We start from the raw sequence: 21,295 nt of genomic DNA, 5'->3' as shown, positions 1-21,295 counted from the left end.
ATGACTGGGGAGGCCTCAGGAAAGTTACAATCATGGCAGAAGGGGAAACAGGCACGTCTTACATGGCTGGAGCAAGAGGAAGAGAAGAGATGGGGGGAAGGTGCCACACATTTTTAAACAACCAGATCTCATGAGACCTCTATCATGAGACAGCACTGGGGGATGATGCTAAACCACTGGAAATCCACCCCCATGGTCCAGTCACCAGGCCCCTCCTCCAACATTGGAGATTAAAATTCAACATGCAATTTGGGTGGGGACACAAATCAAAACCATATCAATATTGTAACTTGCTAGTGAAAACTACTACAAACTTTGTGACTTAAAACAACACCAACATATTCACTTAAGGTTCTGGAGGTCAGAAGTCTGAGATGAGTGTTAGGAGCAAAAACCAAGGTGTTGGCAGGACTGGTTCCTTCTTGAAGCTTCTTTCCGTTTCTAAAGATTGCCTGCTTTCCTTGGCTTGTGACTACATCATTCCAAGCTCTGCTTCTGTCATCTTATTTCCATCTCTGACTCTACTCTTAGTGCTTCTCTCTTATAAAGACACTTGAATTTGTTCTACCCAAGTAATCTAGCATGTTCTCCCAGGGTATTCTCTATCTTAAGATTCTTAATGCATCTGTAAAATGTCTTTTGCCTATTAATGTAACATATTCACAGGTTCTGGGTATTAGGACATGAACATCTTTAGGGAGCCATTATTCAGCCTGCCACAGTAGGTAAGCCCTTTGTTCTTATTCAGTAATGTTTTGGCTATTTTAGATCTTTTGCATTTTTATGTACATTTGAGAATGTGGGAGAATTAACATCTTAAAAATATTAAGTCATCTTATATATAAACATAGTACAATTCACCATTCATTTAGGGGTTCCTTAATTTCCTTCAGCAATATTTTACAGTTTTCAGTGTAGAGGTTTTACATTCATGTAGAGATCTTTCATTAAATTTAGTCCTAAGTAGTTTATAATTTGTTGCTGCTATAAATAAAATTATTTGGGGCTATTATGTTATTTTCCAATTATTTCCTGCTAGTATACAGAAATATAAATTTTTATGCTTATATATCTTTATAGATTTTGTTTCTTCAGGTCTTGCTGAATTCACTTTCTAGTTTTAGATTTTTGCTGTTATTATTGTTGATTTCTTGGGTTTTTTTAAGTAAACAATCATGACATCTGCAAATAGAGACAGTTTTACTTTGTTTCTAATTTTTCTAATTTTTATTTAACAATTAGAACAATGGTTAACACCTCCAGTACATATTGACTAAAAATGGTGAGAGCAGATATTCCCTAATCTTAGAGTATTTATCTTTACAACAATAGATATAGGTATTAGTTATAAAATTTTATAGGTGCCCTTTATCAGATTGAGGATGTTATCTTCTATTCCAAGTTTCCAGAATTTTTTTTAAAAACTATGAATGAGTGTCAAGTTCTGTCAAATGCTTTTCCTGTATCTACTGTGATAATCTGTGTTGTTATTCTGCTACTTGGGAGGAATGCATTTGTTTGATTTTTATTTATTTTATTTTTATTTTTTATTATACTTTAAGTTCTAGGGTACATGTAAACAATGTGCAGGTTTGTTACATATGTATACATGTGCCATGTTGATGTGCTGCACCCATTAACTCGTCATTTATATTAGGTATTCCTCCTAATGCTATTCCTCCCCTCTCCCCCCACCCCATGACAGGCCCTGGTGTGTGATGTTCCCTTCCTGAGTCCAAGTGATCTCACTGTTCAATTCCCACCTATAAGTGAGAACATGTGGTGTTTGCTTTTCCGTTCTGCGACAGTTTGCTGAGAATGATGGTTTCCAGCTGCATCCATGTCCCTACAAAGGACATGAACTCATCCTTTTTTATGGCTGCATAGTATTCCATGGTGTATATGTGCCACATTTTCTTAATTCAGTCTGTCATTGATGGACATTTGGGTTGGTTCCAAGCCTTTGCTACTGTGAATAGTGCTGCAGTAAACATACATGTGCATGTGTCTTTATAGCAGCATGATTTATAATCTTTTGGGTATATACCCCGTAGTGGGATGGCTGGGTCAAATGGTATTTCTGGCTCTAGATGCTTGAGGAATTGCCACACTGTCTTCCATAATGGTTGAACTAGTTTACAGTCCCACCAACAGTGTAAAAGTGTTCCTGTTTCTCCATATCTTCTCTAGCACCTGTTGTTTCCTGACTTTTTAATGATTGCCATCTAACTGATGTGAGATGGCATCTCATTGTGGTTTTGATTTACATTTCTCTGATGGCTAGTAATAATGAGCATTTTTTCACGTGTCTGTTGGCTGCATAAATGTCTTCTTTTGAGAAGTGTCTGTTCATACCTTCACCCACTTTTTGATGGGGTTGTTTGTTTTTTTCTTGTAAATTTGTTTGAGTTCTTTGTAGGTTCTGGATATTAGCCCTTTGTCAGATGAGTAGTTTGCAAAAATTTTCTCCCATTCTGTAGGTTGCCTGTTCACTCTGATGGTAGTTTCTTTCACTGTTCAGAAGCTCTTTAGTTTAATTAGATCCCATTTGTCAATTTTAGCTTTTGTTGCCATTGTTTTTGGTATTTTAGACATGAAGTCCTTGCCCATGCCTATGTCCTGAATGGTATTACCTAGGTTTTCTTCTAGGGTTTTTATGGTTTTAGGTCTAACATTTAAGTCTCTAATCCATCTTGAATTAATTTTCGTATAAGGTGTAAGGAAGGGATCCAGTTTCAGCTTTCTACATATGACTAGCCAGCTTTCCCAGCACCATTTATTAAATAGGGAATCCTTTCCCCATTTTTTGTTTTTGTCAGGTTTGTCAAAGATCAGATGGTTGTAGATGTGTGGTATTATTTCTGAGGGCTCTGTTCTGTTCCATTGGTCTATATCTCTGTTTTGGTAACAGTACCATGCTATTTTGGTTACTGTAGCCTTGTAGTATAGTTTGAAGTCAAGTAGCATGATGCCTCCAGCTTTGTTCTTTTGGCTTAGGATTGTCTTGGCAATGCGGGCTCTTTTTGGTTCCATATGAACTTTAAAGTAGTTTTTTTCCAATTCTGTGAAGAAAGTCATTGGTAGCTTAATGGGGATGACATTGAATCTATAAATTACCTTGGGCAGTATGGCCATTTTCACGATATTGATTCTTCCTATCCATGAGCATGGAATGTTCTTCCATTTGTTTCTGTCCTCTTTTATTTCCTTGAGCAGTGGTTTGTAGTTCTCCTTGAAGAGGTCTTTCACATCCCTTGTAAGTTGGATTCCTAGGTATTTTATTCTCTTTGTAGCAATTGTGAATGGGAGTTCATTCATGATTTGGCTCTCTGTTTGTTATTGGTGTAGAGGAATGCTTGTGATTTTTGCACATTGATTTGTATCCTGAGACTTTGCTGAAGTTGCTTATCAGCTTAAGGAGAATTTGGGCTGAGACAATGGGGTTTTCTAAATATACAATCATGTCATCTGCAAACAGGGACAATTTGACTTCCTCTTTTCCTAATTGAATACCCTTTATTTCTTTCCCCTGCCTGATTGCCCTGGCCAGAACTTCCAACACTATGTTGAATAGGAGTGGTGAGAGAGGGCATCCCTGTCTATTGCCAGTTTTCAAAGGGAATGCTCCCAGTTTTTGCCCATTCAGTATGGTATTGGCTGTAGGTTTGTCATAAATAGCACTCATTATTTTGAGATACATTCTATCAATACCGCATTTATTGAGAGTTTTTAGCATGAAGGGCTGTTGAATTTTGTCAAAGGCCTTTTGTGCATTTATTGAGATAATCATTTGGTTTTTGTCTTTGGTTCTGTTTATATGCTGGATTACATTTATTGATTTGTGTATGTGGAACCAGCCTTGCATCCCAGGGATGAAGCAGACTTGATCATGGTGGATACACTTTTTGATGGATTTGGGGATTTGGTCTGCCAGTATTTCATTGAGGATTTTTGCATCGATGTTCATCAGGGATATTGGTCTAAAATTCTCTTTTTTTGTTGTGTCTCTGCCAGGTTTTGGTATCAGGATGATGCTGGCCTCATAAAATGAGTTAGGGAGGATTCCCTCTTTTTCCATTGATTGGAGTAGTTTCAGAAGTAATGGTACCAGCACCTCTGGTATCTCTGGTAGAATTCGGCTGTGAATCCATCTGGTCCTAGACTTTTTTTGGCTGGTAGGCTATTATTGCCTCAATTTCAGAACCTGCTATTGGTCTATTCAGGGATTCAACTTCTTCCTGGTTTCGTCTTGGGAGAGTGTATGTGTTCAGGAAATTATCCATTTCTTCTAGGTTTTCTAGTTTATTTGCGTAGAGGTGTTTATAGTATTCTCTGATGGTAGTTTGTATTTCTGTGGGGTCGGTGGTGATATCCCCTTTATCATTTTTTATTCTGTCTATTTGATTCTTCTCTCTTTTCTTCTTTATCAGTCTTGCTGGCGGTCTATCAATTTTGTTGATGTTTTCAAAAAAACAGCTTCTGGATTCATTGATTTTTTTGAAGGATATTTTGTGCCTCTATCTCCTTCAGTTCTGCTCTGATCTTAGTTATTTCTTGCCTTCTGCTAGCTTTTGAATGTGTTTGCTCTTGCTTCTCTAGTTCTTTTCATTGTGATGTTAGGGTGTCAATTTTAGATCTTTCCTGCTTTCTCTTGTGGGCATTTAGTGCTATAAATTTCCCTCCACACACTACTTTAAATGTGTCCCAGAGATTCTGGTATGTTGTACTTTGTTCTCATTGGTTTCAAAGAACATCTTTATTTCTGCCTTCATTTCATTATGTACCCAGTAGTTATTCAGGAGCCGATTGTTCAGTTCCCATGTAGTTGTGCAGTTTTGAGTGAGTTTCTTAATCCTGAGTTCTGATTTGACTGCACTGTGGTCTGAGAGACTGTTTGTTATAATTTCTGTTCTTTTATATTTGCTGAGGAGTGCTTTACTTCCAACTATGTGGTCATTTTTGGAATAAGTGCAATGTGGTGCTGAGAAGAATGTATATTCTGTTGATTTGGGGTGGAGAGTTCTGTAGATGTCTATTAGGTCTGCTTGGTGCAGAACTGAGTTCAATTCTTGTTATCCTTGTTAACTTTCTGTCTCGTTGATCTGTCTAATGTTGACAGTGGGGTAGTAAAGTCTCCCACTATTATTGTGTGGACGTCTAAGCCCCTTTGCAAGTCTCCAAGGACTTGCTTTATGAATCTGGGTGCTCCTGTATTGGGTGCATATATATTTAGGATAGTTAGCTCTTCTTGTTGAATTGATCCCTTTACCATTATGTAATGGACTTCTGTGTCTCTTTTGATCTTTGTTGGTTTAAAGTCTGTTTTATCAGAGACTAGGATTGCAACCCCTGCCTTTTTATGCTTTCCATTTGCTCGGTAGATCTTCCTCCATCCCTTTATTTTGAGCCTGTGTGTGTCTCTGCATGTGAGATGGGTCTCCTGAATACAGTACACCAATGGGTCTTGACTCTTTATTCAATTTGCCAGTCTGTGTCTTTTAATTGAAGCATTTAGCTCATTTACATTTAAGGTTAATATTGTTATGTGTGAATTTGATCCTGTCGTTATGATGTTAGCTGGCTATTTTGCTCATTAGCTGATAAAGTTTCTTCCTAGCATCGACGGTCTTTACATTTTGGCATGTTTTTGCAGTGGCTGGTACTGGTTGTTCCTTTCCATGTTTAGTGCTTCCTTCAGGAGCTCTTGTAGGGCAGGCCTGGTGGTGACAAAATCTCTCAGCATTTGTTTGTCCGTAAAGGATTTTATTTCTCCTTCACTTATGAAACTTAGTTTGGCTGGATATGAAATTCTGGGTTGAAAATTCTTTTCTTTAAGTATGTTGAATATTGGTCTCCACTCTCTTCTGGCTTATAGAGGTTCTGCTGAGAGATCCACTGTTAGTCTGATGGGCTTCCCTTTATGGGTAATCCGACCTTTATCTCTGGCTGCCTTTAACATTTTTTCCTTCATTTCAACTTTGGTGAATCTGACAATTACGTGTCTTGGAGTTGTTCTTCTCGAGGAGTATCTTTGTGGCCTTCTCTATATTTCCTGAATTTGAATGTTGGCCTGCCTCGCTAGGTTGGGGAAGTTCTCCTGGATAATATCCTGAAGAGTGTTTTCCAACTTGGTTCCATTCTCCCCATCAGTTTCAGGTACACCAATCAGACCTAGATTTGGTCTTTTCACATAGTCCCATATTTCTTGGAGGCTTTGTTCGTTTCTTTTTACTCTTTTTTCTCTAAACTTCTCTTCTCGCTTCATTTCATTCATTTGATCTTCAATCGCTGATACCCTTTCTTCCAGTTGATGGAATCAGTTACTGCAGCTTGTGCGTTTGTCATGTAGATCTCATGCCACAGTTTTCAGCTCTATCAGGTCATTTAAGGACTTCTCTACACTGGTTATTCTAGTTAGCCATTCGTCTAATCTTTTTTCAAGGTTTTTAGCTTCTTTGTGATGGGTTTGAACTTCCTCCTTTAGCTCAGAGAAGTTTGATCATCTGAAAACTTCTTCTCTCAACTCGTCAGTCATTCTCCTTCAGCTTTGTTCTGTTGCTGGCAAGGAGCCGCGTTTCTTTGGAGGGGAAGAGGTGCTCTGATTTTTAGAATTTTCAGCTTTTCTGCTCTGTGTTTTCCCCATCTTTGTGGTTTTACCTACGTTTGGTCTTTGATGATAGTGACATACAGATAGGGTTTTGGTGTGGATGTCCTTTCTGTTTGTTAGTTTTCCTTCCAACAGTCAGGACCCTTAGCTGCAGGTCTGTTGGAGTTTTTGCTGGAGGTCCACTCCAGCCCCTGTTTGCCTGGGTATCAGCAGTGGAGGCTGCAGAAGAGTGAATATTGCTGAACAGCAAATGTTGCCACCTGATTGTTTCTCTGGAACCTTTGTCTCAGAAGGGTACCTGGCCATATGAGGTGTCAGTCTGCCCCTACTGGGGTGTGCCTCCCAGTTAGCCTACTCGGGGGCAAGGGACCCACTTGAGGAGGCAGTCTGTCCGTTCTCAGATCTCAAACTCCATGCTGGGAGAACCACTGCCCTCTTCAAAGCTGTCAGACAGGGACATTTAAATCTGCAGAGATTTCTACTGCCTTTTGTTTGGCTATGCCCTGTCCCCAGAGGTGGAGTCTACAGAGGCAGGCAGGCCTCCTTGAGCTGCGGTGGGCTCCCCGCAGTTCGAGCTTTCCAGCCATTTTGTTTACCTACTCAAGCCTCAGCAATGGTGGACGTCCCTCCCCCAGCCTCGCTGTTGCCTTGCAGCTAGATCTCAGACTGCTGTGCTAGCAATGAGGGAGGCCCCGAGGGTGTGGGACCCTCTGAGCCAGGTGAAGGATATAATCTCATGGTGTGCCATTTGCTAAGATCCTTGGAAAAGTGCAGTATTAGGGTAGGAGTGACCTGATTTTCCAGGTGCTGTGTGTCATGGTTTCCCTTGGCTAGGGAAGGGAATTCCCTTACCCCTTGTGCTTCCCAGGTGAGGTGATGCCTTGCCCTGCTTCAGCTCTCGCTCGGTGGGCTGCACCCACTGTCCTGCCCCCACTGTCCGCCATGCCCCAGTGAGATGAACCTGGTACCTCAGTTGGAAATGCAGAAATTACCCGTCTTCTGTGTCACTCACACTGGGAGCTGTAGCCTGGAGCTGTTCCTATTCGGCCATCTTGGAACCAAGATCTGTTTGATTTTTAAATATTAAACCAACCTTGCATTCTTGGAGAAAACCTGCTTTATCATGATGTATCATTTTGTTCAGAATTATTGTGTCTTGTTGATGACATATAGTGATCTTTAATTTTCTTTTCACTTAATGCTTTTGTCAGATTTTGGTATCAGGGTTTTACTGGCCTACTAAAAGAAGATGTGACCTACTAAAAGAAGAATATTTCTCCTCCCTCTATTTTCTAAAGGATTTTGTCTAAAGCTGGTATTATTACTTTGTTAAATGTTGGATAGAATTCTCCAGTGAATGAATTTTTTTTCCCCTTTCTGTTCTTTAAAGATGTTATTCCATTTTATTCTGGCCTGTACTGTTATTAATAATTTTTTTTGATATGGAGTCTCACTCTCACCCAGGCTGGAGTCCAGTGGCACCATCTCGGTTCACTGCAACCTCTACCTCCCAGGTTCAAGTGATTCTCATGCCTCAGTCTCCCAAGTAGCTGGGATTATAGGCACATGCCACCACATCCAGCTAATTTTTATATTTTTAGTAGAGAAGGGTTTCACCATTTGGGCCAGGTTGGTCTTGAACTCCCAACCTCAGGTGATCCACCTGTCTTGGCCTCCCAAAATGCTGGGATTACAGGCATTAGCCACCATGCCCAGCATGGCCTCTGTGATTATTAGAAGGCGTTATATGTATTGTTCTTCCCCTGTATAAAATGTGTTGTTTGCATCTGACTAGTCAACCCACTGACGCTGTGAATTTCTGCTGTCCTTAAGCTGTGCACAGATTGGGAAGTGAATGAAAGCAAAAAGCTCCTGCAAATGAGTGAGTCTTACCACAGCAGATCCCTGTCTAATTTCTCAAAGCTTTGGGTTCTTTTTCAGAGCTTTCTCATAGTCGTTTTTATAAATAATGTTTCCCAGATGTCATAATTATTGTTTGGGAGGGTTAGTCCAACCAAAGTACTCTGTCACTATTGTATATTATTTTTAAATATATTCAAAATTTGGAAATTATTTATTGAGAAGCTCAAAATTACCCAAATGCTCAACTCTGAAACCCAACTGTACATAAGAGAAAGTAAAGCATAATTTGGGCCTTAATACACAAAGTATATAGAACCTATTTAAACAATCACAAGGTATTTCCCCTTGATGAATGCTGCTGACAATTCTATTCCTATTGGCAAGGTGATGTAGGACAAAGCAGTCTGGAGCAGGTGGCATGTGCCATGTATGAAGTTGGTGCAAAAGTAATTGCGGTTTTGCCATTATGCACCAACCTAATAACGCTTAAGTGATGAGCAGTGAGTACCCCACATGTAATTCCTTGTCAAAACTAGCCTACCAGCAGACTGATAGCCTTAATTATGAGACAATACCAATGGGAAAGATTTGTATGGAAGGTGGACAGTAGAATGATACATAAGACAATGCTCTGTACTGTCCAGAAACAGAGCAACTGCAGGCAGTGTAGGACGAAAAGTGCTTTTAAGGATGTTCGATTTCTTTTCTTTTTTTTTTTTTTTTTTGAGACAGAGTCTCGCTCTGTCACCCAGGCTGGAGTGCAGTGGCGTGATCTTGGCTCACTGCAAGCTCCGTCTCCCAAGTTGACACCCTTCTCCTGCCTCAGCCTCCTGAGTAGCTGGGCCTACCACACCCAGCTAATTTTTGTATTTTTAGTAGAGACGGGATTCACTGTGTTAGCCATGATGGTCTCAATCTCCTGATCTTGTGATCCGCCCACCTCAGCCTCTCAAAGTGCTGGGATTACAGGCGTGAGCCACTGTGCCCAGCCAAGGAGGTTCAGTTTCAAGCATGAAACCAGTTGTTACATTGAACAAGAGTGTGAACGAAGGAGGATGCATGATAGAAAAAGAGGGAAGAGAAAGTATATGCCGATGACTTTCATATCCAAATTTCCTCAAGTAACTTCTATTGTTATTCCCCTTTATGAATTAAGGTTGAGGTTTAGAGAGGTCACTGGCTTAAGTGACTCCAGTCTGTTGCACATACCACTAGGGCAATGGTTGTAAATTTTTAGAAGTTCAATGTCAAATTGCCAGATCCTTGGCCTTTGATGGATGACAAAGTTGTCCTTAAAGGCATTCAAGAGACACCAGAGGAAGTGCCATTGTTAAAAAATCTCTGGCTCTGCGCTACCCACACCCACAATCTATTACTCAATCAATCCTCTAGTCAGTTAATTAGAGTTTTAAGTGGGTTAAAAAGCTACTCTCAAAAAATAAAATCCATTCCTGGGAGGCTTATGTATCGGTCATGTACATCATTGTATTAATGATTTTACTTACATGGGTTTCCTCCTAATAGCTATCTGAGAAAGAAATGTGTCATCTTTGGTAGGGTATGGGGAAGAAGAGAAGCAACGTGGAGCCAGGGCCACTTGGCAGAGGACTCTGGGGGAAGCAGGGTGGGGCTTTCGGTACCAGAGAGTACCATGCTTTCTTGCGGGGCAGAAACAAGGAAGATGTCAATTGCCAAGAAGAGGTTAAAGACTGTTTTTCCACTTTTGACTTCTCTAAGGTCATTGTTGGTGGCAACTCTCACTACCATGACCACTGCTGAAGATCTTGTGTGTGATGCTGCCCTGGGGAACGAGTTCTTTCTTGAAGCTAGCCTTGCTGGCTTGACTCATGTAAAGAATAGGCATTGTGCCTAAAGACAGATGGACCACAGGCTTATCTGAGGGTTCCCCTGCTACTCTATGGTTTCAAACACATGTGGCCCACCTCAGCAGGCACCAGATAACTGACCCTAAATAAAGAGAACCGCTGAGAGGTGGGGTGCAGTCTCTGGCACACAGGTGCTAGGGAACTAGGTTTTGATTTTAAACACGCTGTGAAATGTGTAGCCAATGTGTTCCCTTCTTTGCCTTGGTGCCCAGGAAGCTCAGAACCAAATTTAGAGGCTCAAGAATTACTGGCAGACATTTCTGTGAACTAACTTCACTGTTGTCTTTATATTACTATTCCACTTTTATCTTCCCCTTTCCCTATCTCTTTGTCTGTTTCAGTTTGATATATTGTGTGCATTTGTATAAAGCCAACTCAAATCCTTTTGGGAGTAAGTCGGGGGAAATAAATAAGGAAGACCTTCTTAAATGGTCTTTTAACAGCCTGAGTATGCATCTCTATCTGATAAGAAGTACTGAAGCTGTTTGGTAGCCTTTGTCAAATGAATTGTGGAGTAAACCACGAACTTGCTTTTTTTTTTTATTTTATTTTTTCTTTTAGAGATGGAGTCTTGCTCTCTTGCCCAGGTTGGAGAGCAATGGCATGATCTTGGCTCACTGCAACCCCTACCTCCCAGATTCAAGCAACTATCCTACCTCAGCCTCCCAAGCTGGGATTACAGGCACCTGCCACCACACCTGGCTAATTTTTATAATTTTAGAAGAGACAGGGTTTCATTATGTCGGCCAGGCTGGTCTCCAACTCCTGGCCTCAGGTGATCCGCCCGCCTTGGCCTCCCAAAGTGCTGGGATTACAGGCATGAGCCTCCTCGCCTGGCCTACGAGCTTGCTTTTAAGTAGGAAAACAATGTTGACCCAGGGATGTCCTGCCTGCCCCAAAGCTGAGTCTCCTTTGTTTTCTTTGGATTCTTTCCTATCCAGACCAAATTGCTCTACTAGCCTTTTTATTCTGATTTAATTGTTCAACTAGCTTCTAACTTTGTTAAAGCTAAAATGAGAAAATGAGTAATATTGCAGAAAAATCATACTTTGGTTTGCTGAAATAATGAAAGTGTTGTCCTGAAACATGGTTAAAACAAAAAGTAGGCTCACTTGGTTAGGCTACAGAGTTCCTATCCCTAACAGCTTGAACAATTTGCACAGACAACTTCCATGAATGGTTTGAGCACAAATCTCTTTTTTTTTTTTGAGACAGAGTCTCGCTCATCATCCAGGCTGGAGTGCAGTGGCATGATCTTCGCTCACTGCAAGCTCTGCCCCCCGGGTTCACGCCATTCTCCTGCCTCAGGCCTCCCAAGCAGCTGGGACTACAGGCGCCCGCCACCACACCCGGCTAATTTTTTGTATTTTTAGCAGAGACGGGGTTTCACCGTGTTAGCCAAGATAGTCTCGATCTCCTGACCTCATGATCCGCCCGTCTCGGTTCCCAAAGTGCTGGGATTACAAGCCTGAGCCACCGCGCCTGGCTGAGTACAAATCTCTGAATAATATCCTTACAAAAATTATTTTTGTGACTTGCCATCAATCAACAAACATTTACTGAGTGTTATCTCTGCTCAAGCACTCAGGGGATTACAAAGATAAGTAACCCTGGCCAGATGTGGTGGCTCATGCCTGTAATCTCAGTGCTTTGGGAGACCAAGGCGGGCAGATCACTTGAGGCTAGGAGTTCGAGACCAGCCTGGCCAATGTGGCAAAACCACGTCTCTACTAAAAATACAAAAATTAGCTGGGTGTGGTGGCAGGTGCCTGGAATCCCAGTTACTCGGGAGAGTGAGGCAGGGGAATTGTTTGAACCTGGAAGGCAGAGGTTACAGGGAGCTGAGATGGCACCATTGCACTCCAGCCTGGGCGACAGAGCAAGACTCTGTCTCAAAAAAAAAGAAAAAAGGTAAGTAACCCCAGTTCTTGTGCTCCAAGGGCCTACACTGTGAGGATTGGAAGGTGGACTGAAAGATAAGTAAATGCATATATTGCAAGACAAAATGAGAGGGATACCCGGAAGGCAGATGAGCTCCTGTGAATGCAGAACAGGAGAGGGTCTGGTTTGGGGGCTGAGAGTGGTGCAGTCTTCTTGGGAGAAGCAGTGTTTGCCAAGGTTGTTATTTTCAAATGGAGAACAGTGAGACAGAACCAACGCAGCTGTAGAGACCCAATATAGAGGTGCTTGAATTCAGGACAGAGGCACTGGTTCTCGACTTTGCAGTAAGGGGAAGCCACTGCAGGATTAGCTGCTGGAGAGTGGTGTGTTTAATCTGACAGCAATGGCATTTTTATTTAATTTTATTTAGACACCACGTGGTTTCAGATTCGGATTTGAACTAATCATTAAACTCTTTTTTAAAAAAGAAATGAAATGGAAGCCAGGCGTGGTGGTTCATACCTGTAATCTCAGCACGTTGGGAGGCTGAAGCGGGGGGATGGCTTGAGCCTAGGTGTTCAAGACCAGCCTAAGCAACACAGGGAGACCTCATCTGCAAAAAATGTTTAAAATTAGCTAGGCATGGTGGCACATGCCTATAGTCTCAGCTATTCAAAAGGCTGAGCTGGGAGGATGGCTTGAACCCAGAGGTTGAGGCTGCAGTGGCAGCTACAGTGAGCTACAATCATGCCACTGCACTCCAGCCTGGGCAAAAGAGCAAGACCTTGTCTCAAAAAACAAAACAAAACAAAACAAACAAAACAAAACAAAAAAACCCAAAGGAAAAAAGAAAAGAAAAGAAAGAATGAAAATAAAAATAAGAAATCAAATGAAAAGTCTAAGTACCAACTTATATTCCTGCAAACTGAAAATGAACCAGTCTATTCTTGGGCCATCACGGCCTTGTTTTGATTCTACAAGGTACATAAATAACTTGAATTATGGAGAGAAGTAACCAGAAGTCAAATAGCACGTTTGGGAGGGCAGTTCCCTTTAGCGGAGCAATGTGACATTTTAACCTCCCTGCTTTCATTTGGACTGCCTGGGTCCACCTCCAAGAAGCGTGCTGACATTTTAATAGTATTGTTACACAACAAGCTTCCTTTTATTTTACTGAATTTTCCCTCAGACTTGCAGCTTTTCTGACACTACCAAATTCCCTGACAGAAATAGCCCTTAAATTAAGTTGCCTCCTTGACTTCTTTAGAGTTTAAAGTTAAGGAAACAATATGTTTCTAGTTCTCTTTCAAGTTCTTATGCTCAAGTCAGAACTTTTGCTCTGGTTATGTTACTGATGCTGCATTTTATGTCTCAAAATGCCTGCCATGGCTTTCCTACAAAGTCAAAAAGGATAATCTCAATGACACATTTCCTTGGCAGACATTTTATTAGTAGAGGTAAAAATAACAGAGGGTGCTGGGGATGATGCCTCACACCTGTAATCCCAGCATTTTGGGAGGCCAAGACAGGCGGATCACTTGAGGTCAGGAGTTCGAAACCAGCCTGGCCAACAAGTGAAACCCCATCTCTACTAAAAATATAAAAATTAGCTGGGCATGGTGGCAGGCACCTGTAATCCCAGCTACTTGGGAGGCTGAGAGAGGAGAATTGCTTGAACCTGGGAGGCAGAGGTTGCAGTGAGCTGAGATCATGCTACTGCACTCACTCCAGCCTAGACAACACAGTGAGAGATCTGGGAAAGGAAGAGAAGAGAAGAGAAGAGAAGAGAAGAGAAGAGAAAACACAGGGGTAGAGGGGAGGTAAGAGATAGGAAATAAGGCCAGTGTATTAGTCCAGTTTGCATTGCTATAAAGGAATACCTGAGGCTGGGTAATTTATAAAGAAAAGAGGTTTATTTGGTTCATGGCTCTGCAGGCTGTACAAGCATGCCGCCAGCATCTGCTCAGCTTCTGGTGAGGCCTCAGGGAGCTTTTACTACTGGCAGAGGGTGAAGGGGAAGCAGATGTGTCACATGGTGAGAGAAGAAGCAAGAGAGAGAAGGGTGAGGTCCCAGACTCTTTTTTTTTTTTTTTGAGACAGAGTTGCTCTGGCACCCACGATAGAGTGCAGTGGTGGCCCAATCTCAGCTCACTGAAACCTCCGCCTCCAGGGTTCAAATGATTCTCCTGCCTCAGCCTCTCAAGTAGCTGGGATTACAGGCATGCACCACCACGCCCAACTAATTTTTGTATTTTTAGTAGAGATGGGGTTTCACCATGTTGACCAGGCTGGTCTCAAACTCCTGACCTCAGATGATCTGCCCACCTCAGCCTCCCAAAGTGCTGGGATTGTTTTAACAATCAGATCTCCCATAAACTTGTTACCGTGGGGAGGGCACCAAGCCATTCATGAGGGATCCACCCCCATGACCCAAACACCTCTCACTAGGACCACCTTCCACAGTGGGGATCACATTTCAACATGAGATTTGGACAGGAAAAATATCCAAACCATATCAGCCAGAAAGTTTGGTACAAAGAAATGATTAAATATGATCTAAAATACTGTGGTATGATAATATATGTAGCTAAGAGTCTTGGGGTCAAGGACAGGCAAGGCAAGGACTCATTTAAGGAGACAGGAAGCAGATGGATCTGTCTTTAGGTACGGAAGTGAATATGAAAGACTGGCAAAAAGAGGCAGGAGTTCCTCCTCCCATAGGCTCTTTTGGTACCAGGCCCAATCCTGCTGGGCTACCCCCGTTGGAAGAAGCAGGGAACCGTTAGGCTTCTGGCTCCCTACCCCAGGGTTCCCTAAAACCCCAAGATCAGCAGATAGGCCTGGGACAATTCCAGGTGCCCTGACCCAGAGCCTATGTCCTGAAAATGGAACATCTCCACCTCTTCCTACTGAGGCCTGAAACTCCTTTAAGCAGTTGATGATAAAAGACACATTCCAGTTAAAGATAAAAGTCAAAAGATTGGCTAGGTAGCACTTTGTGTAAATAAGTTGGTTACCTTATCCTTTCATAGAGCCAAAGGCTACATGGCTGGCGGGGACTGGAGGCTCCCTCCTTCAAGAGAGGAAGGAGGGTTTGGAAAGTGGAGAGTCTGTGACAGAAGAGGGACCTGGGAGGCACAGCTTTGGGGAGTTGCTGTGTTCACCTTCAGTGGACCGAAGGCAGAAGAAGCTGTGCCCTGGGGCATCGTGGCCCAAGGAAGGCAATGCTGGGTCACATGATCCCTTAAAAATAATCACATAAGTTAACCTATTTGTTATAGGCCAGTAATGTTTGAAATGGAGCCTCTACCGGTCTTCCAATCCCATTCTTCTGATAGCTGACTTTACTTTGGGGTTGTAGGTCCAGGCACCACTGCTACCATTTTCATGCTGGAGCCACAGTGCCACATTACCCCTTCATCTTGGTTTTGCCACAGAAGGAGCAAAATGTTACTTGCAGGCTAATTTCAATTTTCTTCATTTTTCTGAGAAAGGCACCATACTGGGTCCCATATTTACCAATGACTCCTACCTTCTTGGTGTATTTAGCCATACCTCTGCCATCCACCTGTTATGGTTTGGCTGTGTCCCCACCCAAATCTCATCTTGAATTGTAACTCCCACAATTCCCACATGTTGTGGGAGGAACACAGTGGGAGGTGATTTAATTATGGGGGCAGGCCTTTACTGTGCTGTTCTTGCAATAGTGAATGAGTCTCATGAGATCTGATGGTTTTTAAAACAGGCGTTCCTCTATACAAGCTCTCTTTGCCTGCTGCCATCCATGTAAGATGTGACTTGCTCCTCCTTGCCTTCTACCATGATTGTGAGGCCTCCCCAGCCATATAGAACTGTGAGTCTGATTAAATTGTAAATTGCCCAGTTTTGGATATGTCTTTGTCCACAACATGAAAACAGATTAATACACCACCTTGGAGCCCAGTGAGGAAACCACCTCCTTTATTTTAATGTCTGCTAATTACTGTATAAATGAACCTCATCACCAGAAGATTTGTTAACTGAAGTAACATAAAATTTGCTGTTTCTCTGCATCAACTAATGGGCAAAATAACAAGCTAGCATCATAATGACAGGATCAAATTCACACATAACAATATTAACCTTAAATGTAAATGGACTAAATGCTTCAATTACAAGACACAGACTGGCAAATTGGATAAAGAGTCAAGACCCATCAGTGTGCTGTATTCAGGAGACCCACCTCACGTGCAGACACACATAGGCTCAAAATAAAGGGATGGAGGAATACTTACCAAGGAAATGGAAAGCAAAAAAAAGCAGGAGTTGCAATCCTAGTCTCTGATAAAACAGACTTTAAACCAACAAAGATCAAAAGAGGCAAAGAAGGGCATTACATAGTGGTAAAGAGATCAATGCAACAAGAAAAGCTAACTATCCTAAATATATGTGCACCCAATACAGGAGCACCCAGATTCATAATGCAAGTTCTTAGAGACCTACAAAGAGACTTATACTCCCACACAATAATAGTTGGAGACTTTAACACCCCACTGTCAGTGTTAGACAGATCAACGAGATAGAAAATTAACAAGGATACCCAGGACTCGAACTCAGCTCTGGACCAAGCGAACCTAATAGACATCTACAGAACTCTCCACCCCAAATCAACAGAATATACACTCTGCTCAGCACCTTATCACAATTATTCTAAAATTGACCACATAATTGGAAGTAAAACACTCCTCAGCAAATGCAAAAGAATGGAAATCATAACAAACAGTCTCTCACACCACAGTGCAATCAAATCAGAACTCAGGATTAAGAAACTCACTCAAAACCACACAACTACATGGAAACTGAACAACCTGCTCCTGAATGACTACTGGGTACATAACAAAATGAAGGCAGAAATAAATATGTTATTTGAAACCAATAGAACAAAGACACAACGTACCAGAATCTCTGGGACACATTTAAAGCAGTGTGTAGAGGGAAATTTATAGCACTAAATGCCCACAAGAGAAAGCAGGAAAGATCTAAAATTGACACCCTAACATTACAATGAAAAGAACTAGAGAAGCAAGAGCAAACACATTCAAAAGCTAGCAGAAGACAAGAAATAACTAAGATGAGAGCAGAACTGAAAGAGATAGAGACATGATAAACCGTTCAAAAAATCAATGAATCCAGAAGCTGGTTTGTTGAAAAGATCAACAAAATAGATAGACCGCTAGACAGACTAATAAAGAAGAGAGAAGAATCAAGTGGATGCAATAAAAAATGATAAAGGGAATATCACCACTGATCCCACAGAAATGAAACTACCATCACAGAAAACTATAAACAACTCTATGTAAATAAACTAGAAAATCTAGAAGAAATGGATAAATTCCTGGACACATACACCCTCCCAAGACTAAACCAGGAAGAAAGCTAAATCCCTGAATCGACCAATAACAAGTTCTGAAATTGAGGCAGTAATGAATAGCCTACCAACCAAAAAAAAAAAAAAAAAAAAAAAGCCCAGGACCAGATGGATTCACAGCCAAATTCTACCAGAGGCACAAAGAGGAGCTGGTTGGTACCATTCCTTCCGAAACTATTCCAAACAACAGAAAAAGAGGGAATTCTCCCTAACTTGTTTTATGAGGCCAGCATTATCTTGAAACCAAAACCTGGCAGAGACACAGCAAAAAGAAAATTTTGGGCCAATATCCCTGATGAACATCGATGTGAAAATCCTCAGTAAAATACTGGCAAACCCAATTCAGCAGCACATCAAAAAGCTTGTCCACCATGATCAAGTCTGCTTCATCCCTGGGATGCAAGGCTGGTTCAACATATGCAAATCAATAAATGTAATCTATCACATAAACAGAACCAATGACAAAAACCACATTATTATCTTAATAGATGCAAAAAAGGTCTTTGACAGAATTCAACAGCTCTTCATGCTAAAAATTCTCAATAAACTAGGTGTTGATGGAACATATCTCAAAATAATAAGAGTCATTTATGACCAACCCACAGCCAATATCATACTAAATGGGCAAAAACTGGAAGCATTCCCTTTGAAAATTGGCACAAGACAAGGATGCCCTCTCTCACCACTCCTTTTCAACATAGTTTTGGAAGTTCTGGCCAGGGCAATCAGGCAGGAGAAAGAAATAAAGGTATTCAATTAGGAAAAGAGGAAGTCAAATTGTCCCTGTTTGCAGATGACATGATTGTATATTTAGAAAACCCCATCATCTCAGTCCAAAATCTCCTTAAGCTGATGAGCAACTTCAGCGAAGTCTCAGGATACAAAATCAGTGCACAAGAATCACAAGCACTCCTATACACCAATAATAGACAAACAGAGAGCCAAATCATGAATGAACTGCCATTCACAATTGCTACAAAGAGAATAAAATACCTAGGAATCCAACTTACAAGGGATGTGAAGGACCTCTTCAAGGAGAACTACAAACCACTGCTCAAGGAAATAAGACAGAGCACAAATAAATGGAAAAGCATTCCATGCTTATGGATATGAAGAATCAATATCATGAAAATGGCCATACTGACCAAAGTAATTTATAGATTCAATGCTATCCCCATCAAGCTACCACTGACTTTCTTCACAAAATTGGAAAAAACTATTTTAAACTTCATATGGAACCAAAAAGGAGCCCACATAGCTAAGAATCCTAAGCAAAAAGAACGAAGCTGGAGGCATCATGCCACCTGAGTTCAAACTATACTACAAGGCTACAGTAAGAAAAACAGCGTGGTACTGATGTCAAAACAGATATATAGACCAATGGAACAGAACAGAGACCTCACATCTACAACCATCTGATCTTTGACAAACCTGACAAAAACAAACACTAGGGAAAGGATTCCCTATTTAATAAATGGTGTTGAGAAAACTGGCTAGCCATATGCAGAAAACTGAAACTGGACCCCTTCCTTACACCTTATACAAAAATTAACTCAAGATGGATTAAGGACTTAAATGTAAGACCTAAAACCATAAAAATCCTAGAAGAAAACCTAGGCATACCATTCAGGACATAGGCATGGGCAAAGACTTCATGTCTAAAATACCAAAAGCAATGGCAGCAAAAGCCATAATTGACAGATGGGATCTAATTAAACTAAAGACCTTTTTGCACAGTGAACAGGCAACCTACAGAATGGGAGGAAATTTTTGCAATCTATCCATCTGACAAAGGGCTAATATCCAGAATCTATAAAGAACTTAAATAAATTTACAAGAAAAAAAAAATCAACCCCATCAAAAAGTGGGTAAAGGACATGAACAGACACTTCTCAAAAGAAGACATTTATGCAGCCAACAAACATATGAAAAATAGCTCATCATCACTGGTCATTAGAGAAATGCAAATCAATACCACAATGAGATACCATCTCATGCCAGTTAGAGTGGCAATTATTAAAAAGTCAGGAAACAACAGATGCTGGAGAGGATGTGGAGAAATAGGAACACTTTTACACTGTTGATAGGAGTGTAAATTAGTCCAACCATTGTGGAAGACAGTGTGGCAATTCCTCAAGGATCTAGAACTAGAAATACCATTTGACCCAGCCATCCCATTACTGGTATATACCCAAAGGATTATAAATCATTCTGCTATAAAGACACATGCACATGTATGTTTATTGCGGCACTATTTACAATAGCAAAGATTTGGAACCAACCCAAATGCCCATCAATGATAGACTGGATAAGGAAAATGTGGCACATATACACCATGGAATACTATGCAGCCATGAAAAAGGATAAGTTCATGTTCTTTGCAGGGACTTGGATGAAGCTGGAAACCATCATTCTCAGCAAACTAACACAAGAACAGAAAACCAAACACTGCATGTTCTCACTCTTAAGTGGGAGCTGAACAAGAAGAACACATGGACACAGGGAAAGGAACATCACATACTGTGGGGATGGGGGTCTAGGGGAGGGATAGCATTAGGATAAATACCTAATGCAGGTGACAGGTTCATGGGTACAGCAAACCACCATGGCACGTGCATACCTATGTAACAAAACTGCACGTCCTGCACATGTATCCCAGAACTTAAAGTATAATAAAAAACATTTTAGGTATCATTTAAAAATTTGCTGTTTTTAAAATGACTTATTGAGATAATCAGAGAGTGGTATTTCAACCATGGAAACATTAATAGACTCAGAAAAAGCAAAACCTTGGCACACTCCAGTGCAGGGACCTGCATAGGGGCAGGGTTTAGGTCAAAATAAGGATTGCTAGGACACAATCCCACAGACCCTGCTTTGCTAGCCGGAAAAAACACTTTCCTCTATGCATCAGCTTTCCTGCCTCAAAACAGGAGCTACTGCTTTACAGAAAATGTCAGAATGACTCTCACAGCATTCATCCCTGTGAGGGGCATATTATTCTCTCATTGGGCAGCAGTTAAGGCCTGCACTTGAAGCCACAGCATTGGCAAGTCCAAAGCTAGGGTTGAAGGGAGGCTTGGGTGTGGAGCCTGTACTCCTGAGCACAGTGTGCATGGCCTCCAGGGGCTCCCCTGCTCACCCAGGGCCTGGGAGGCAGCCACACAGCCACCTCCATAATGCACAGGGCACCTATCCACAGCCCGGACACTCTGCAAGTATTTCCAAAAGTGCCCTTAGTTCACTGGAGATTAGTCAGGATGAAGAAAGGGGCTTTCTGCCCTGCCTTTCCTCCCATCCAAGGGCAGCTCAGATTGATAAAGGCTATAAGAAGAAAATCCTCTCTAGCTGGGTGTGGTGGCTCACACCTGTGGTCCCAGTGACTTGGGAGGCCAAGAAGGAGAATCACCTGAACCCAGGAAATGGAGGTTGCAGTGAGCTGAGATCGTGCCACTGCACCTCAGCCTGGGCAACAGAGTGAGACCCTGTCTCTAAATTAATTAATTAATTAAAATAAAATAAAGAGAAAATCCTTGACCTGGAGCTTTACTAAGACGCTCTAGCATGATGATTTTCCTCCTTTCTAGAGGTGTGGAAATCACCTCCTAGATCCTGTCTTACTTTTCTTTATAATGTGTCTGAATCGAACGA

The 21,295-nt window shown here is 41.5% G+C and overlaps 1 long non-coding RNA gene and 1 pseudogene across 1 annotated transcript in view; both read right to left on the bottom strand.

Annotated features, from left to right (window-relative positions):
* The window catches only part of LOC140713153 (uncharacterized), an 80,919-nt gene that overhangs the window by 9,138 nt on the left and 50,486 nt on the right, over positions 1-21,295 (bottom strand). The window lies entirely within an intron of this gene.
* Positions 15,490-15,932, bottom strand: LOC119625217 (large ribosomal subunit protein eL43-like; annotated as a pseudogene).

Source organism: Chlorocebus sabaeus, chromosome 13 (assembly GCF_047675955.1).
Source record: "Chlorocebus sabaeus isolate Y175 chromosome 13, mChlSab1.0.hap1, whole genome shotgun sequence".
In the NCBI taxonomy this organism is placed as follows: domain Eukaryota; kingdom Metazoa; phylum Chordata; class Mammalia; order Primates; family Cercopithecidae; genus Chlorocebus; species Chlorocebus sabaeus.
This window is presented reverse-complemented; position numbering and strand designations above follow the sequence as displayed.